Genomic DNA, 16,799 nt, shown 5'->3' with positions numbered 1-16,799 from the left:
GTCCACATTGGTCCACTGGCGTTGGCCACAGCAACCCTGCCACTCCCAGCATGGAGCCCTTTGTGCTCTCTCCAGGCTCCGTGTGTGTGTGTGTGTGTGTGTGTGTGTGTGTGTGATGTTGGTCCCTGTAATGCAGCCGACTAACAGGTCTTTCAAATGTAGCTCAGGTATCACCTTGTCTAGTATATCTGCCCCCTCTCCATTTCAATACCACTGACCTGTTCACCATGAGCTCAGACAGAGAGAAGCTGCTATCTCTCCCACCTGAGCACCCCCAGTTCCTCATAGGTTTCCAGGGCAAGTGGCAGAGGGTAGATTCTCCCATCCAAGTACTCACCAGGCCCAACCCTGCTTAGCTTCCTAGATGAGACAAGAGTGGTATAGATATAGACAAAGTACGTTCTCAACACAGGCCTGCTGAGGTCTCTGCTTCCCCAGGAAATCCCTCAGCTTCTAACTGCCTGGGACCCTTTTCATCCCTCAGACCACACTGCTAGGTTCCTGGTCACCTCAGGCCCAAGGTTGCCTTTGTTCCACCAACATATCAGGAGCTGCTTGAAGCCAAAGACTTGCAATAATCATAGAAATAAGAATGAACTTGAAGGGCCTATTAGTTTTTCACACTCCATTCCCAGGCCCTAATTAGCAGAAGTACACAGCGGGCACTCAATAACTATTATTGAATAAATTAGTGGATGAATAAGCAAGTGAATTGAATACTTATAAATACCAACCATTGTGTGCAGTGGGCATACCTGGGTTATCTTGTCTGCTACTCTCCCAGAAACTCTATTGGAACAGGTGAGAAGCTGGCTGAGGTCTTAGGTCACCTACAGGCCACAGACATTGGCAGAGGCAAGGAGTTGGGAGCTGATACCAAGGCCAGCCAGAGCCCTAGGTCATTTATTCTCTCTGTCTCTGTCTGTCTCTGTCTCTCTGTCTCTGTCTCTCTCTTTCTGTCTCTCTCTCTCTGTCTTTGTGTGTGTGTTTTTCTGTCTTTCTCTGATTCTTTGTCTCCTTCTCCGTCTTTCTCTCTCAGTGTCTTTCTTTCTCTTTTCTTGTTTTGTTTTGAAACAAAGTTTCAAGTAGCTCAAGCCAGCTTGAACTCCCTGTATAGCAAAGACTGGGACTATCTTCCCCTCCCTCTCTCTCTCCCTCCTCCTCCCTCCCCCCCCCCCTTCTTGAAACAGGATTTCTCTGTGTAGCCCTGTAGATCAGTCTGGCCTCAGACTCAGAGCATGTTAATCCCAAACTGGGATTAAAGATGTGTGACACCCACGAAGGAGGCTGAGACTCTTTTAGAAACAAAAACACAACTGGACTATAACAAGAAATCTGCTTGCCTCCGCCTCCCAGGTGCTGGGATTAAAGGCATGCGCCACCATCGCCTGGCTCAGGCAGTGCTTTTAAAGCACCCAGACAAGCTCTGCCTGATGGTATAAGCCTTTACTTCCAGCACTTGGGAGGCAGAGACAGGGTGGTATCTTTGCATTTTAGACCATCTTTGTCAACATAGTTAAATTCTAGGACATCCTGGGCTACATAGAAAAACCCTGTCTCAAAGAAAACCAAGCCTTGCTGGGGAGTCGTGACTTCTGCCTTTAATCCTAGCACTCAGGAGGCAGAGTTGGGTGGATCTCTGCAAGTTTGAGACCAGCCTGGTCTACAGAGCAAGCTCCAAGATAGTACGGGGATACAGAGAAACCCTGTCTGGAAAAACCAAAAGTAACCAAACAAACAAACAAAAACCACAGACAAAACAGCCTGTCTCTAAAGACGCCATCTTCTGCGGTGCTGGGAATTAGGACTTCAGTGCAGGGATTTTTTTTTTTTTAAAGAATTATTTATTTATTTTATGTGTATGAGTAGATTTCTTCAGACACAACAGAAGAGGGCATCAGATCCCATTACAGATAGCTTTGAACCACCATGTGGTTGCTGGGAATTGAACTCAAGAGCAGTCAGTGTTCTTAACCTCTGAGCCATCTCTCCAGCCTCTCAGTGCAGGGATCTTGAAGAAGACAGAGCTCAGCTCCTGAAGTCCCTGATGTCCCCTTTAAAGTAACTGTCTTTCTGTGCCTCATTTGTACTGTGTCTGGCCTCTTTCCTTCCATCTGCCTCCCTGCCATCCCATCTCATGCCGGTGGCAGACACTCCTAAACCCTCCTGGCAGCCTTTCTTGCTGAAGCAAGCTGCAGAGCACAATCCCCATCAGCAGTCTCCGGGCCGTGTGCCAGGCAATGGCCTCTGGCTAAGACTGTGCAGTGCAGGAGAGGAGGTGAGACTGGGGAGAAGAAGGGCAGGGCGGGAAGCATTTGTTAACTGAATGACTAGGCCACACCTATAAACATCCCTTGTCCCTTAGTTTGCCTATCTGTGCTGGGTTACCTGCCTCGGCAGGCTCACTGTAGATCAAGACAATCTTTCACCTCTAGGCCATGGCTGTGGGTCTTAAGGAACCTTCTCCTGATCATACTACAACCAACAGACAGGCAGTACTGCACAGAAGATGCTGTGTGTCAGGGTGTGGGCATGGGCATTGTTGTGGACCCCCAATTACAACACTTCCTCCTGCCTGTGGTTTAAATGGGTTCCTTCCAAAATCCTGGTGTTGGAGCTAGTAATTTTAGCTCAGTTGAAAGAGAGAGATTCGTAAAGTCCCAAGCTTGATGTCCACCACTGCACAAAACTAGACATGGTAGGTGGCTAGAGCGATGGCTCCATGGTTAAGAGCATTGACTGCTCTTCCAGAGGTCCTGAATTTAATTCCCAGCGACTATATGGTGGCTCACAACCATCTGTAATGGGGTCTGATGCCCTCTTCTGGTATGTCTGAAGATAGTGACAGTGTATTCACATGCATAAAATAAATAAATCTTAAAAAAAAAAAAAAAGAGTTTGAACCAGTCATGGTGACTCATGCTTTTATTAGTCCCAGGACTCGGGAGGCAAAGGCAGGTGGGTCTCTATGAGTTTGAAGCCAGCCTGGTCTACATAGTAAGTTCCACGACAGCCAGGGATATGTAGAGAATAAATCAATCAATCAGTCAATCAATCAATCAATCAATCAGATGTGGTCTTATGTAGACCAGGCTGGTCCCAAATCTATCAATTCAATATGTAGCCAAGGATGACCTTTAACTCCTTATTGTCCCCGTCCCTGCCTCCCAGATAGGATTACAGGCATGAGATGCTGCCATTCTGAGTAGGGTGTGTGTTCATTTGTTTACTTAGTTTTTACTGGAGGTGGGGCCTACCATGCCAAGCCTTTTGGCAGTCTACCATTGAGCACCTCCATGTTAGAGATAGGGTCTTCTTGTTGTTTAAAAAAGTATTGCTTCAGTGGGCCGTGGTGGCGCACTCGGGAGGCAGAAGCAGGAAGATTTCTGAGTTTGAGGCCAGCCTGGTCTACAAAGTGAGTTCCAGGACAGCCAGGGTGACACAGAGAAACCCTGTCTCGAAAAACCAACCAACCAAACAAACAAAGTATTGCTTCAGCCAGGGTGATGGATAATGTCTGTTATTCCAGCAGTTAGGAGGCAGAGGCAGGCAGATCTCTGAGTCTAAGCGCAGCCTGATCTATACAGAATAAGATCCAAGACAGCCAGGGTACACGGAGAAACCCCATCCTGGGTAGATGGGGACTATTGTTCTATGTCAATGAGGGCAGTTAGCCTTGAATTCTCAATCCTCTGGTCTTAACCTCACAAGGGTTGGGATTTTAGGCATATGCCACTGTCCTTGTTAGGTTCCTGTTGTGATAAAAACACGACCAAAAGCAAATTGGAGAGGAAAGGGCTCATTTCTTCTCACAGCTCCCAGGTTGACTCCATCACTGAGGAGAGTCAGAGCAGGAACTCAAAGTAGGATCCTAGACGCAGAAACTGCAGCAGAGGCCATAAAGGAACATTTCTTATTGGTTTGTTGTTCATGACTTGCTCAATCTGCTTTCTTATACAACCCAGGACCACCACGGTGGGTGGTGCTACCCACAGTGGCCTGGGCTCCCCCAGGCCAATCAAGAAAATTGCCCCATAGACATGTCTATGGGTCAGACTGATGGAAGTAATTCCCCAATTGATAGTCCTTCTTCCTAGATGATGTTAGCTTATGTCAAGTTGGCAAAAAAACAAACCAACAAACCTAACCAGCAGAACTATCACACCTAGCTTGTAGATCTGGTCTATTTAGAAGCAAAACTAACTAAATGGGGGTCCTTGGTAAAGATATAGAGCCAGTGTGATGACTCAGCAGGCAAAGGTACTTGCCACAAAGCCTGACAGTCCAAGTTCAATCCTAGGGCCCAAGTCCGGGAAAGAGAGAACCAACTTCTACAAGTTATCCTCTGGTCTTTAACCTATACTATGGCACATGCCCTCCTAATCTGAACAGATAGATAGATAGATAGATAGATAGATAGATAGATAGATAGATAGATAGATAGTAAGATAGATAGATAGATAGATTTCAGAGAGAGGTGGTGGCAGCGTGGGTGCCAGGCTGTTTGGAAACATGGAACCACTGGCTTCAGGGTGGGAAATCAGTCTGAGATTCGGGAAAGCCGGAGCTGGTTTCAGGGGTCCCCAGGCCTATGACGAGAGGGGTCTCAGACTCTTGCACATCTAGGTGCTGCTGGGAGTTGCAAAAGAGCCAAGAACGAAGTCAGGGGCCCTCCGGCTGGGGACATTGTCTAGCCCAGGACAGGGGGAAAGAGGAGCTCTGGCTTGTCCCAGTTATGAGTGTCTTAGCTTGGCAGAGGCAGACTTGGTGGCAGTTGTGGCTGGGAGCACAGAGAGGCCTTCTATGAGAGAATTAAGCAGCGGCTCTGTAGTCCAATGCTTTCTCCATGGCTCCCCACAGCAAATATTGATGAAAGAGACAGTCCTGGGTTCTAAACAGTTTATTGGTTGTTCATGGCAGAAAATGGATGCATGCTCAGTGGTTAAGAGCACTGACTGCTCTTCCAAAGGTCCTGAGTTCAAATGCCAGCAACCACCTGGTGGCTCACAACCATCCGTAATGAGATCTGACACCCTCTCCTGGTGTGTCTGAAGACAGCTACAATGTATTTACATATAAAAATAAATAGTAAATAAATCTTTTTAAAAAAAGAAGAAAAAGGAAATGGATGCATAACGTACCATACCCACTTTTCAGGGTGGACCTGAGATTAAATACCTTTTACAGGAAGGAATGTCTGGGAAGGGAAGCTTATTGGCTAAGCCCTAGGGGCCTCTAGGTACCTCATTAGCATGTAGAACTCTGCTTTGGGCCTATGTGACCATAGGACTCATTTCTTTTATGTGAGGAACATGGTACATGTTCCAGGCCAGGAGTCTGCCACGGGGTGGGGAGTCAGCTAAGCCTCAGATGTGTGCCCACAGAGTCTCAGGGTCTCAACCTGCTCTACCTTACCAAACTTCCTGGAGTGGTTTTACCATCCCACAGAGCAGGACAGTGCCTCTTTTCACACTCCTGACGCCACAATCCCAGAACTGGAAGACAATGAGTTTCTGTGGTTTAAGTCCACTGGTGTGTGCTGTTTGGCTCTTGCCAGCTGACCTAACAACCCAATGCAAAGGGTGATGGTCTCTCCAGAGTTAGCTGGACAGAGAACTAAACGGGCCATTCTAGGACTTAGAAGGCAGATGCAGGAACACCCAGAAGGTCAAGTTCATCCTCTGTTACATAGACAGTTTGAGTCCAGCCTAGGATACAGGAGGCCCTGTCTCCTAAACATGTGCTTCTGCGATTGCTCATTCCATAAAGATTCTTTGTATATATGCCTTACAATCTGGACTGAACTCTTGGGATCCCAAATTTATTTGCTAACCCCCACATGTGTACAGTGCACTGGTGCCTGCACACACACAAATGATAACAACAACAATAATAAAAAACAAAAGCAAAAGGTACAGGAACATGGTTTTGGTGGTGAACAGCTTTAATTCCAGCACTTGGCAGAGGCATGTGGATTCCTGTGAGTTCCAGCCCAGTCTGGGCTACACAGTGAGATCTTGTCTCACTATACATCAAATAAATAAATAAATAAATGATTACTTAATTTTAAAAAGTTAAAAGGGTCTCAGACTGGGACTTCTCCCTCTTGGCTCACGTTGGGAAGAGGCTGCCCCTGCCTCTAGCCTTGGTTTCCATCCATGAAAAGGGAGTATAAAGCTGGGTGGTACACGCCTTTAATCCAAGCATGTGGGCCACAGAGGCAGAGGGATTTCAGAGTTCAAAGCCTGCCTGGTCTACAGAGTGAGTTCCAGGACAGCCAGGGCTAAGAAGAGAAACCCTGTCTCAAAACACCGAAAGGAAGGAAGGAAGGAAGGAAGGAAGGAAGGAAGGAGAGATTAAACACTGCATGGTTGCTACAGTCACCATATAAAGTATCCCGCCAGAAGAATCATGTGCTGAAGGCTTTGTCCCCAGTGCTAGCACTGAGAGGTTTCTGGGTCACTGATGCGTGACTCCACTGATGAGCTCCAGGCTGAGTGGGTATTACAGGAGGGGCTAGGGTGGAGGAAGGGATCTTTTCCGAGGCCTTTGAAGGGTATATTTTGTCCCTGGCTTTCATTCGTTCTCCACCTCCTCTTCTCTTCTCCTCTCCCCTCTTTTCTTCTTCCTAGCCACCATGAGATGAACATGTTCCTTCCCCAGCCACCCCTGCTGCCACCATGATGTTCTGCCTCACAAAAGCCTAAAAGTCAGCCAGGCGTGGTGGCGCACGCCTTTAATCCCAGCACTCGGGAGGCAGAGGCAGGTGGATTTCTGAGTTTGAGGCCAGCCTGGTCTACAGAGTGAGTTCCAGGACAGCCAGGGCTACACAGAGAAACCCTGTCTCGAAAAAACAACAACAAAAAAAAAGCCTAAAAGCCATGGAGCCAGCCAACCGTGAGGAGACCCATGACACTATAAGCCAAAACAAATTCTTCCTAGCTTCACTCGTTTCCCTCAGTATTTTGTCACAGTGACAAAGGCAGCGACTAACAGTGTAACACCTTCCAGACGCTGGAGACTGCTGTCCTGTAATTCAGTTGCTACTTATGCCTCCTGAGCACCCTAGTGCCAGGAGCAGAGCCTGAGGAACTCACAGTTAAGAACCAGCAGGGAGTTCATCCCTGGGGACAGAAGCCAGGCGGGGCGTATGGTAGGTTACTCATCTACTTCATTCCCAGCTCTCTTTCACTTGTTTGTTTGTTAGCTTTGTGTGTTTGAGTGTTTTGTCTGCATATGTGTCTGTGTGTGTACTTAGCACGTGCAGTGACCACAAAGGCCAGAAGAGGACATGGGATTCTCTGGGGCTTAGAGTTACAGATGGTCATGAGGTGCTGGGAATCCAGCCCCAGTCCTTTGGGAGAGCAGTCAGCATTCTTAGTCACTTTTTCTCCTTTTCTTTTTCTTTTTTTTTTTTTTTTTTTTTTTTTTTTTTTTAAGATTTATTTATTTATTATATGTAAGTACACTGTAGCTGTCTTCAGACACTCCAGAAGAGGGCATCAGATCTTGTTACAGATGGTTGTGAGCCACCATGTGGTTGCTGGGATTTGAACTCCAGACCTTCAGAAGAGCAGTCGGGTGCTCTTACCCACTGAGCCATCTCACCAGCCCCCCTTTTCTTTTTCTAAGATTTATTTATTTAATGTATATGAGTGCTCTATCTGCACTTACACCTGCGTGCCAGAAGAGGGCATAAGATCCCATAATAGATGGTTGTGAACCACCATGTGGGTGCTGAGAATTGAACTCAGGGGCTATTGGAGAGCAGCCAGTGCTCTTAATCACTGAGCCATCTCTCCAGTCCCTTAATCACTTCTTATATTGACACAGTCTCACTATGGTCTTAAATTTATTTTCTTTTTTGTTTTCTTTTATTTTCTCCCCACCTTTTTTCTTTTCTTTTTTTACTTTTATTTATTTTATGTATGTGAGTACACTGTCACTTTCTCAGACACACAAGAAGAGGACATTGAATCCCATTACAGATGGTTGTGAGCCACCATGTGGTTTCTGAGAATTGAACTCAGGACATCTGGAAGAACAGTCAGTGCTCTTAGGCACTGAGCCATCTCTCCAGCCTCCTTTTTTCTTTTCTTTTCCTTCTCTTTTAAAGATTTATTTATTTTTATTTGATGTGCATTGGTGTTTTGCCCCCGTGTATGTTGGAAGGGGCCGGATTCCCTAGAATTGAAGAGACAGACAGTTGTGAGCTGCAATGTGGGTGCTGAGAACTGAACCCAGGTCCTCTGGAAGAGCAGCCAGAGCTCTTAACCACTGAGCCATCTCTCCAGCTTCCCTCTTTTTCTTTTCTTTAAATTTTATTTATTTAATACTTTTTGTTGTTGTTTTTAAGATGAGATTTCTCTGTGTAGGCTTGGAACTCACTCGGTAGACCAGGCTGGTCTCAAACTCAGAAATTTCCCTGCCTCTGCCTCCCAGGCAAGAGGATTAAAGACATGCAGCACCATGCCTGGCTTTGTTTTGTTTTTAAACAGGTTTGATTCATTGTGTTTTTCTCTTATAAAGCTACTTATGTAGCCACTGCCTAAGCCTGGATCCTTTGCACGGAGACTCTGGTTCATAGTACTACAAGGTGAGCACCGAATTCTCGATAAGGAGCCTTGGGGAACACAGCCACTTTCCTGAGGTCAGCAGGCAGATAGCTGTAGTTTTGGAGTTGGCATCAAAGGTGGCCTTGGTGAAGTTGTCCATGGTGGCAGTGTAGCTAGCACCTGGCTGATCTGTAGCCATCATCAATGTCAGCCAGGACCAGCAGCCTCTTAGGCACCAGAGCTGAGACAATGCCTGTGCCTACGAGGGCAGAGATGAGACACAGCACCAGAGCCACAACAGTCTGTCTGTCACTTTGCATGAGGAAGTTGGAGCCTTGCATGGGTAATTAATCTCTCTACACAGAGACCATGGAAAGTTGGGTAAGATGGTCTCCAGGTGACACTGGCTGCCTTCTTACAGTTAAAAATCTGACCAACTAGCTAGCCAGTGGTGGCGAACACCTTTGATCCTAGCACTTGGGAGGCAGGGGCAGGTGGATTTCTGAGTTCGAGACCAGCCTGGTCTACAGAGTGAGTTCCAAGACGCAGAAAAAACCTGTCTCAAAAAACAAACCAAAACAAAAAAAATCTGACCCACAAGCCTGGTAGAGTCTGCAATGCAAACAAAAAGCTTTAACCTGGAGCTGCAGTGATAGTTCAGTAGTTAAGATCTCATATTGCTCTTCCGGAGGACCCAAGTTCAAGTCCCACCTGTAACTCCACTCCAGGGGATCTGACATCTATAGCCTCCAAGAACTCCAGTGCTCACATGCACAGAGAGACAGCACAGACAGACACACACACACACGATTAAAAATAAAATCTAATGCCAGGGGGCTGGTGAGATGGCTCAGTGGGTAAGAGCACCCGACTGCTCTTCTGAAGGTCCTGAGATCAAATCCCAGCAACCACATGGTGGCTCACAACCATCTGTGAGATCTGACGCCCTCTTCTGGAGTGTCTGAAGACAGCTACAGTGTACTTACATATAATAAATAAATAAATATTTTTTTAAAAAAATCTAATGCCAGGCGGTGGTGGCACATGCCTTTAATCCCAGCACTTGGGAGGCAGAGGCAGGCAGATTTCTGAGTTCGAGGACAGCCTGGTCTACAGAGTGAGTTCCAGGACAGCCAGGACTACACAGAGAAACCATGTCTCGAAAAACCAAAAATAAATAAATAAATAAATAAATAAATAAATAAATAAATAAATAAAATCTAAAAACCAAGCCTGACTTTGGCCCGCTGGCCCATCTGATCACACCTTATCCTTGAGCTGGAGAGAAGGCTCGGCAGTTAGAACCATGTGCTGCCTGCCGGGGCTGGGTTCCCAGCATCCGCATCAGGCACCTCCCGTTCCAGGGGATCCAACACTCTCTGACCACCACAGGGCTCCTGCACACAAACACGAGCAAACATAATAAATTAATAAATCCTTTATTTTACTTTTTTGTAAAGATTTTAACTTTTAAACTATGTGTATGTGTGTTTGTAGATGCACATGAGTGTGGGTACTCAAAGAAGACAGACTCATCTGATCATCTGGAACTGGAGTTGCTGGGCTGGAGAGATGGCTCAGCAGTTAAGAGCACTGACTGTTCTTCCAGAAGTCTTGAGTTCAATTCCTAGCAACCACATGGTGGCTCACAACCACTGGTGATGAGATCTGACGCCCTCTTCTAGTGTGTCTGAAGGACGCCTCCAGTGTACTTATATAAGTAAATCTTTAAAAAAACCAAAAGCCAGCCACAACATCTAATATGGGTGTTGGGAACTAAACTCAGGTCCTCTGGAAGAGCATCACCAGCTCTTAGTCACAGAGTCTCCAACTGTAAACAAAACTCAATCTTAAGGGATACTCCCAGGCCTCTCTTCCTTAGTGAGGAAGGGGAAAGGTAGATTTCCTCCACACCTTGTCTTTACTTGCTCTGCCCTAGCCAGGCTTGGTCCTGGGTTGCTGTAATTTATTTGTGTGTGTGTGTGAGAGAGAGAGAGATGCATATGGGCTAAAAGTGTGCATGTGGAGGTCAGCGGGCAACTTTCAGAAATTGGTTCTCCTCCCACCCACCATGGGTTCTTGGATTGACCTTGAGCCACAAGCACTCTTGCCCTCCTACTCACCTCTCTGGTCCTTGGTTTTGACTTTTGAGATAGGGTCTCATGTAGCCAGACTGGCCTTAGGCTCTCTCCACAGAAGAGAATGACTTTGAACTCCTAATCCTCCTGCCTCCACCTCCCCAGTGCTAAGATAACAAGTGTGCACTGCTGTATTAGTGGCTTTTCTGTCGATGTGTGTGGACATCATGGCTCACAAAGATGACTCAGTGGGAAGAAGTGGGTGCTTGCTCTCCCAGAAGTTAGTGCCCACATTCTGATTTACAACCTCATTTGTAATCCAAGTCACAAGGGACCCAAGGTTTCCTCTGGTCTCTTTAGCACCAGGCATGCAGGTAGTGCACAGACAAAGACACACGTAAAACATCCCACCCCACTCTACACACAAACAAAACACACCATGGCAAAGACAACATACAGAAAGAAGCTGACATTTGGGCTCATGGATCCAGAGTCCGTCATGGTGGGGAGGCATGGCAGCAGGTAGCATAAATGTAGGGAGCCCACATCGTGAACAGCAAGCATGAAGTCAAGAGAGCAAATTGTAAGTAGGGTGAGGGCTAGAGAGATGGCTCAGAGGGTAAGAGCACTGAATGCTCTTCCAAAGGTCCTGAGTTCAAATCCCAGCAACCACATGGTGGCTCACAACCATCCGTAATGAGATCTGACACCCTCTGCTGGTGCGTCTGAAGACAGCTACAATGTACTTACATATAATAATAAATAAATCTTTGGGCTGGAGTGAGTTCAATTCCCAGCAACCACATTCCCAGCAGCTCACAACCAGCTACACTGTACTCATATACATAAAATAAACAAATAGATTCTTTAAAAAAAAAAGTAAGTAGGGTGAGGCCTTTACTTCTGAAAACCTGTCTCCAGTGACACACTTCCTCCAGCAAGGCCCCACCACTGAAATCTCTCTCTCCCAAAGGCACCATCTGGGACCAGGCGTTCAAACACAGAGACCTCAGAGAGGGGACAGGACACTTCTCATTCAAAACACCACAGTTGGCTCCTCTCTTGCTTTCTTGCTCTTTCTCTGCTTCTCTTCCCTCCCCCTCCTCCAACACACATGCTTGTGGCCAGCCTCCTCTTCTCTTTTCTCTCTCTCCCTCTCCCCCTTCTCCCTCCCTCCTTCCCTCTCTCTCTGCCTTTCTCTGCCTCTACTGCCCTCTTCACTCTCCTCCCTATGCCCCGAATAAACTCTATTGTACACCAGAAAAACAAACAAACAAACAAACAAAAAACCCACAAAAAAAAAAAAAAAAAAAAAACACCACAGTTACCCTGTCTAGCTTCCAGGAAGAGTTTCAACTGACTAGTCATGACTTGGGATCTCCCAGGAGATGAGAATGTTGGCCAGGGCTTCTGTCATTAGAAAGGGTGAGGAGGGGCTGGTGAGATGGCTCAGTGGGTAAGAGCACCCGACTGCTTCTCACCCTTCTTGAGCACTCAACATGACCAGAGCTGCTGTCTAGTCCTAGAGTGTGGAACCTGGCTCCCCTAGGGAACCTGATCTTGGAGACCTCGTACCATTGCTTCTGCACATCCAGTGCAGTAGGGGACTTGGAAAAGCATGACTCTGTGTAGTACTGGGGCCATCTTGGTGGCTGGTGGCCACAGACTGGATGTAAGATCTGGGACTAGAGGGGTTTCCTGGAGGCCAGGGACCAGGAAGAGGAATCTTTTTTTTTTTTTTTTTTAGATTTATTTATTTATTATATGCAAGTACACTGTAGCTGACTTCAGACACTCCGGAAGAGGGCGTCAGATCTTGTTACAGATGGTTGTGAGCCACCATGTGGTTGCTGGGATTTGAACTCCAGACCTTCGGAAGAGCAGTCGGGTGCTCTTACCCACTGAGCCATCTCACCAGCTCCCAGGAAGAGGAATCTTTATTGAGCTTAGGAAATGGCTCTGGAGTATAGCAGAGATAATAGCAATTAATTTTCTCCCAATGCTTGTAGGCCAGAAGACCAAAGCCGAGGTGTTGGCAATGTCTGTCCCTCTGGGATGTGCTGAGGAAGCTTCGGCCTGCTTTATAGTTTCTTCTTGGTATCTCCTGGCTTGAAGCTTAATGGTTTCAGTCCTGCCTTTGTATCCCCCCCTCCCCCTCCCCCTGAGACAGGATTTCTCTATGTAGCCCTGGTTGTTCTGGAACTTGCTCTGTAGACCTATAGACCAGGCTGGCCTCAAACTCACAGAGATCTGCCTGCCTCTGCCTCCTGAGTGCTGGGATTAAAGATGTGCACCACCTCCTCCTGGCTTTGTCTTTTTTTTTTTTTTTAATTGATTTGGGGCTGGAGAGATGGCTCAGAGGTTAAGAGCACTGACTGCTCTTCCAGAGGTCCTGAGTTCAAATTCCAGCAACCACATGGTGGCTCACAACCAACTGTAATGGGATCTGATGCCTTCTTCTGGTGTGTCTGAAGACAGCTACGGTGTATTCACATACATAAAATAAATAAATCTATTTTTTAAAATTATGTTATTATTTTTTATGTGTATGGGTATTTTACCTCTATGTATGTCTGTGCACCATGTGTGTGCCTAGAAGCAGAGAAAGTTGTCAGGTCCTGTGGAAATGGAGTTACATGCTTGTGAGCTGACATGTGGGTGTTGAGATTTGAACCTGGACTATCTGGAAAAGCAGCCAGTGCTCTTAATCAATGAGAGATCTCTCTCTCCAGTCCAGTGATTTACTTGTTTTTATTTTATGTACTTTGAACTGCTAAACCATCTGTCCAACACCTAGAAATTTATTTTTTATGATTTATGCTCATGTGCATGATTTGGGTGCTGGGAACTAATCTTGGGTCTCGAAGAACAAGTACTTTTTTTTTTTTTAAATATGGAACACTTCACGAATTTGTGTGTCATCCTTGCACAGAGGCCATGCTAATCTCTGTATCGTTCCAATTTTAGTATATGTGCTGCCGAAGCGAGCACAGAACAAACACTTTTTTTTTTCTAGACAGGATTTCTCTGTGTAGCCCTGGCTGTCCTGGAACTCACTTTGTAGACCAGGCTGGCCTCGAACTCAGAAATCTGCCTGCCTCTGCCTCCCAAGTGCTGGGATTAAAGGTGTACATCACCACGACAGGCAAACAAGTACTTTTTAAACAGATCTCTCTCTCTCTCTCTCTCTCTCTCTCGCTCGCTCTCTCTCTCCCCCTCTCTCTGAGTAGTGTCTTTCTATGTAGCTCTGGCTGTTTTGTAACTCACCACATAGACCAGGTTGGCCTCAGACTTACAAAGATTCATTAGCTTCTGTATCCTGAGGCCTATGGATAACGGCATGTGTCACCACCACTGGTGTGGGAGTTTGCATAGGTTTGGCCCTCACAGCTCAAATGCTTGGCTAGAGGGAGTGGCACTTGTAGGAGGTGTGGCCTTATTGGATTAGGTGTGCCCTTGTTGGAGGAAGTATGTCACTGTAGGCTTTGAAGTCTCCTGTGCTCAAGCTCCGCCCAGTGTGGAATCTAATCTTCTAGTTGCCTTAGGCAAGAAGTAGAACTCTTGGCCGGTCCAGAACCATGTGTGCCTGGATGTTGCCATGCCCCCCACCATGAAAATAATGATCTAAATTTTTGAAACTGAGAGCCAGCCCCAATCAAATGTTTTCTGTATAAGAGTTGCTTCGGAGCTGGGCAGTGGTGGCACATGCCTTTAATCCCAGCACTTGGGAGGCAGAGGCAGGAGGATTTCTGAGTTCGAGGCCAGCCTGGTCTACAGAGTGAGCTCCAGGACAGCTAGGGCTACACAGAGAAACCCTGTCTCGAAAAACAAAACAAAACAAAACAAAACAAGAGTTGCTTTGGTCATGGTGGATCTTTGTGATTTTTGAGGCTAGCCTGCTCTACATAGTTCAAGAGTAGTGAAGGCTATATGTGAGATCCAATCTCAAAAGCAACAACGATAAGGAGAATAAACTTTAAGAAGAAAATTTGATTCAGGTGTCACCTCATCTACAAAGTTTTCTCCTTCTGTGACTCATAATAGCACCCATACTTGCCACCAGTCCTCCTACTGAACTTTACTGAGTACCTACTGTCTGCTAGGTACCAGCTGGGTCCCAGAGATATAGAGGGTTAGGATTGCTGACCTTAGAACCTGAAACACTGCTCTAAAATTGCATTGAACCGGGTACCAAGTTCAGTAGTGGTGTCAGGCAAGTGGTAAGTGGGAGTTGTGTATGTAATCTGCTGCTTAACAGCAATGGCAGAGAAAAAGCACAGTTCCCAGCTGCAGGAGCCAACAGACTGATGGAGGAGGCTGGGAATGTGGCTGAGTAGGGAGAGCAATTGCCTAGCAACCCTGAGTCTGAGTGCCAGCACCACACAGTGATGGCACATTCCTATAGTCCCAGCACTTGGGATGCAGAATCAGAGGGATCAAGAGTTCAAGGTTGAGGCTGAAGAGATAGCTTTGGGTTTACAACCATCAGCTGCTCTTCCAGAGGACCTGAGTCTGATTCCCACCCAGCACTGACATGTCAGTCCACAATCATGTAACTCCGATCCTCTCTTCTTAGGTACCAGACACACATATATACAGGTGAAGCACCCATATACATAGGATGATAAAATAAACAAACGAAAGAGTCAAAGGTCATTCATAGTTTCATAATGGATTTGGGAGCAACCTCGGTTATATGAAACCCTATCTCCAAAGACACAGGTGTACATGTGGGCAATGGGAAATGGCAAAGATGGTGGAAGCCCTCAGTGGGGTGCCCAGGCCAGCCATGTGGAATGAGAGAAGGCAGCTTCTATCTCAGCTGGGATCTGAATTAAGGGGAGGCAAGAGGGTTTCAGTACTGTACTGGCTAGTTTTGACTAGCCAACGTGACACAGGCTGGAGTTATCACAGAGAAAGGAGCTTCAGTTGGGGAAGTGCCTCCATGAGATCCAGCTGTAAGGCATTTTCTCAATTAGTGATCAAGTGGGGAGGTCCCCTTGTGGGTGGTACCATCTCTGGGCTAGTAGTCTTGGAGAGCAGGCTGAGCAAGCCAGGGGAAGTAAGCCAGTAAAGAACATCTCTCTATGGCTTCTGCATCAGTTCCTGCTTTCTGACCTGCTTGAGTTCCAGTCCTGACTTCCTTGGTGATGAACAGCAGTATGGAAGTGTAAGCTGAATAAACCCTTTCCTTCCCAACTTGCTTCTTGGTCATGATGTTTTGTCCAGGAATAGAAACCCTGACTAAAACAAGTACAAAATCCAGAATTTAGGAAGAGGTCAGGGTTGCAGGAGTGAGGAAATCAGGGGACACTCACCTGATTATGATGCCTCTCCTTCCCCACTGTACTCCCAGGTAGGTTAGAAGGGGGTCCTGTCACTACACACACACACACACACACACCTTTCCCTCCCTTATTCCTGGGACGAGGCAACAATGAGTGGGAGAATAAATGGGTGCCTGAAGCCTATAGCTGTTTGAAGGAGTGGCCGCATTAGAGGAAAGGGAGGAAGAAAAGTCAGGCGTGCTTGGGTGACTTGTAGTAGGCCTGGGAATATAGCTTTTTGAAGTCCCAGCACTTGAGATGTAGAGGCAGGAAGATCAGAGGTTCAAGACCAGTCTGAGCTCTGACGCAAACTTGGGGCCATCTTGGACTACGTGGGACCTATTGTCAAGAAAAAAGGAGATCCAGCGGGCAGGTAGAAGGGACAGCCAGAGCCACTCCAGACATGGGGAAGACCAGGGATTAATGTCCCTGTCCATGAAGTCAGAGAGAATGAGAATGGAGGAGGGGGTTCTTCAACCATAGGGGAATGGTTAATGAGAAAGCATCCTCAGAATGGGACGATGTTGGTCAGAGAAGAGGGAAAGGGGGACTTTCCTTGTGAGGCCTTGTATCCCTCTCATTTAACCCTTATGACCTCCCTTGGAAGAAGACGGTTGCTTGTAGTGTGTCTTGGGGACAATAATCAGATATTGGGCTTTTTCAGGTAGCTTGGGTGGGGGAGGGGTTGCTTGGATGACTTGTAGTAGGCCTGGGGATATAGCTTAGAGGCAAATCAATGTGCCCTGCCTTCAGTCCTCAACACTGCAAAAAAACCAAAAGTAAGATGAGTCCGAAAGTGTGAGAGAGGGTGGGTCGAGGGTAGCAGAAAGGATATGGAG

The 16,799-nt window shown here is 46.8% G+C and overlaps 1 non-coding gene across 1 annotated transcript; it reads right to left on the bottom strand.

The window, feature by feature from the left end:
• Positions 1-13,520: 13,520 nt before the first annotated feature.
• Positions 13,521-13,624, bottom strand: Gm22113. Its single transcript, XR_003952964.1, has one exon. It is a non-coding gene; the product is annotated as a U6 spliceosomal RNA (small nuclear RNA).
• Between the last annotated feature and the right edge of the window lie 3,175 nt (positions 13,625-16,799).

Source organism: Mus musculus, chromosome 19 (assembly GCF_000001635.26).
Source record: "Mus musculus strain C57BL/6J chromosome 19, GRCm38.p6 C57BL/6J".
In the NCBI taxonomy this organism is placed as follows: Eukaryota; Metazoa; Chordata; class Mammalia; order Rodentia; family Muridae; genus Mus; species Mus musculus.
The sequence above is the reverse complement of the archived record's forward strand: the minus strand, read 5'-3'. Positions and strand labels throughout refer to the sequence as shown.